The sequence below is a fragment of the Chenopodium album genome, chromosome 13, assembly GCF_948465745.1.
Source record: "Chenopodium album chromosome 13, dcCheAlbu1.1, whole genome shotgun sequence".
Lineage (NCBI taxonomy): Eukaryota > Viridiplantae > Streptophyta > Magnoliopsida > Caryophyllales > Amaranthaceae > Chenopodium > Chenopodium album.
The window spans coordinates 26484280-26488321 of NC_137846.1; the positions used below are offsets into that span (position 1 = coordinate 26484280).

Below are 4042 nucleotides of genomic sequence, written 5' to 3' on the forward strand. Positions count from 1 at the left end.
GCACTTTCCAACTTTGCTTTGATAGCGGACATTTCCTTCCCCAAGTTTTTCATTTGTGAGGACAAGTTGTTTATGGAATTATGATGATCAACCGAGTACACCGAAGAGCTACTTTTGCTAGTTGACTCCCTTTCCCCATCTTTCCAATCTCTATAGTACCTCACTACATCTTCAGTTATGTCTTCCACTTCCTCTTCCTTTTTATTCATGATGGGACCTCCGGCTCCTCCTTCATGACATGACTTTCCTTGAGGACTTAGGCCACCATAGAAGATTTGAATAATTTGGTAATTAGGAATTCCGTTGTGAGGACAATCTCTTTGATACTCCTTGTACCTCTCCCATACTTCATAGAGGCTTTTACTAGACTTTTTCTTGAAATCTTGAATAAAAGCTCTAGCCTCCGCCGTTTTCTTTTGTGGGTAGAAACGGGATAGAAATTCCTTGGTTACTTCGTCCCATGTCCTTAGAGAATTGGGTTTGACCTCCTTATCTAACCATTCCAAGGCACGCCCAACGAGAGAAAAGGGAAAAAGCTTGAGGCGGATGAATTCTTGGGAAATTCCATTCACTTTGATAGTGTTGCAATACTTTTCGAACTCTTTGAGATGGTTTAGCAGGCTTTCATGTTTAGCCCACTAAATTGTCGCCTCTCTATCAAAGTGATTATTGCCGGCCTTATTTCGAAGTCATTTGCCGGTGTTGTAGGTAGAGCAATCCCTCTTTCAAACCTATATGCACCCGGAATCCCCAATTCCTTCAACGCCAACCTTGGATTATCTCCCATCCTTGCATGTTCTTCTTGTTGTGGTTCTTCTTCACTTGAAGGGCTAGAACTCAAAGAACGTCTAGCAACTCTTATCCTTGCAATTGTCCTCTCAATTTCCGGATCAAGTGGCACTAGTGATGACCACGTGCTCTATGCATACAACCTCAAAAGAAGCAATTAGTAGCACGGCTACAAATGTAGCCAAAAAGAGAAAAATCTTTTTGTATTTTCCAATTAAAAATGAAGTAGATTCAACAACTATAACAAAGCATCAATATCATTCCCCGACAATGGCGCCATTTTGATGTGTCGTAATCTAGGTGGTTGAAAACTAAATCACCACCAATCAAACAATTAAGAAAGTCAAACTTATTCCTAATATAGGACAAGTCCGGGTCGAACCACGAGGAATGAGAGGGAGAATGCTATAGTCTATGGTCAAGCTACTCCGAAGAATGAGAGGTGAAGTGAATTGAATTGTAACTAAGGTATCAACTAGCTAATCAAATCAAAGAAAATTAATATGTTAAACAATAGGGATTAAGGTTCCACATGCGAGCTCAATGACTGTGCCAATCGAAGAAGAACTCAATTGATTCAAACGTTGCAAAGGACAAACAATAGTTGCAATTAATAGAATTCAAGAGCTATTTCCTATAAGTCATGCTACGGTTCACTATGAATGACTAACAAGGAAAATCACAATCAAACTCAACCAATTAAAGCAATTCTCAAATCAAGGGTTCATGTCATTGAAATTTGCTATGCAATCTAGATTAATCATATAGGTTGATCACTCCTAATCAAATTAATCACATGCACAACTATGTCAACCAATTAAATTGGTACAATTCAATCAACCAAGAATCATCAACTAGCAAAAATCATCAATCAAGCATGCTTCCCCTTCTCCCCAGCTACTAATCTACTCACAAATCATAGAGGAATTGAAAAACATAGAAAATTGAATCACAAACATCATCATTTCAAGCTTAATCAAAGAGAAAATCAAACTCAACAAATTCTCAAACCAAAGATCAACAATAAAATCAAACATTTAAGAATTAAAAGAAAGATCAAGCAAAAGTAAATTTAAAGAATGAAATTCTCACAAATTTTCATTGATTGAAGATGAAATCCAAGCTCAAAGATTTAATTTGAAGTACTGATCGGGCTAGGATAGGTCGTTAAACTATTAACCCTAATCAAATTAACTATTTATAAAACCTAGACTTTACACTAAACTAGTTAGTGGCAAGCAAGGGTCGATCCACTGAGGAAGCTTTCTCATTTAATATCAAAATCACCATGCAAGAGTAAGAAAGGGGTATATTTTGTTGGAGTTTGGAATGTAGACACTAGAACTATAAATAAACAAGTAAAAGGGTGATTAAATCAAGGAATAACAACGCTAGGGATTAGGGGGTTTCAAACATGATTAGAATGAAGGAAAACAATGATAAGCATCATGATTAACATGCCAAAGAATATAAAATTCTACCTAAACAACTCATTTTCATGCAATAGTTTAGGCAAACCAATGAAAGTGGTCTAAGCTGATTAGGATCATTTTCATGCATCCCATTAGGCACAAGCTAACCCATGAATAAAGAGGCACAATACATGGAACTCTATTTTAACAACTCATTCTCATGTAATCATTAAAATAGAGGTGATCTAAATCTAGTTCAAATCATTTTCATGCATTTAAACTAGAAGGCAATCAAATAAAGTACTACAATAATCTCAAGCCAATAAAAATCATATCTTTCATCAATTTAAGGCATGTAATCAATCCACTATCATTATTCATCCATCATTCAATACATATTTTACACCCCCTTCCCCTAGCTAAGAGATTACCCTAGAAAAGGGGGACTAGACATGATAACAAAACTAGATGAAAACACAATAAACATGAAAGCAAACATGATCAAAAACAATGAAAATACCAAAATATATTAATCCACAAAATAGATAGAAATAAACAACTAGAGTGCAAATAAACAAGACTAAGAGAAAGGATTAGAGATTACTAAGTAGGCAATAATAGAAAGATTAAAACTTGCAAAGTTGCTTGATGGATTGAAATGAAACTTGAGCCAAAGTTGCATACATGGAAATAACTTGAGTAATACTACACTTTCTCTCTCTAAGATTAGGGTTTAATTGTTTCTAAGATAATGCTAGATGATCCACTAATTCACCCTACGGCCTATATATATAGGTCCACTAAAAGGATCCAACACAAGGATTAAGACACGCATAGTTAAGGATCCAATATGCCGCTCAACAAAAGTGATGGAGGCTTGAACAGTTGACGCTCACATGGGACATGAAAATAAGCAAATACCAACCAAGGGAATCCTATTCACTACGGAGAGCAACACCATCTTACCACTTTCCCGTGAACTAGGGGTTCAAACGTCCTTAAGAGTTCTAAACCGGGCTACCTTAGCTTAAAATGTGTCTAGTTCAACCCTAAGCACTCTCAAACCGTGAAGACCCTCTTCAACTAGGAAGGTAAGCATTCAAAAATATGTCATCACGAAAGCATATAAGTCCACATGTCCAAATGAACGAGCAAATTCTCAACTTTCAAAATTTTTCACTTGTCATGGTCATGAATGTCACACAAAAGAAAGAAGAAAAGCAACACACAAAGAAAAAGGAAGAAATTGAAAAGGTTCATAAAAGAGGCATGTAAATCACACAAATCCCAATCGACATACAATGATCGTTGAATACAACATCAACGATCCCAGGTTCCTTAGAACCAAATCAAACAACCTCGAACCATTCAACTCCTTCCTAATCTAACCTAAACTATGCAACCAATCAAATATTTGTCACCCAAATACGCTTAGAAAACGCAAGTCCACTATCAATGAAGCTCCATTGCACGGAAAAATTTTGGGAATGCGCCAATAAGCCCTACAAAATGTCAAAATCCAAAACAACTCGGCAAATATTTGGTTAGTATCAAGAGAAATATATACAATGAAATAAAAAGAAAGCAAAATAGAAAAAAGAAACTACTAAAGAAAAAGAACAAAGAAAAGAGGAAAAGGTTTGGATTAAAAGGGAATTTGGATTTTCGAAAACGGGAGCCAAAACAACACAAGGTTTCATTAAAAACATCATCATCATCATTTTGAGAAGAGGGGAAGGAAGCTTCCAAAAAGACACCTATTGGCCCAAAACTGCGCCCCATAAGAACAAAGCCCTTGAATGAAACAATGAATAAGCACCCCCCCACACTTGAACGGAAAA

General features: G+C 36.2%; 1 non-coding gene across 1 annotated transcript; it reads left to right on the forward strand.

Annotated features, from left to right (window-relative positions):
* The first annotated feature begins 297 nt into the window (after positions 1-297).
* Positions 298-403, forward strand: LOC145577260 (small nucleolar RNA R71). The gene has a single exon (XR_014098717.1). It is a non-coding gene; the product is annotated as a small nucleolar RNA R71 (small nucleolar RNA).
* Positions 404-4042: the final 3639 nt, after the last annotated feature.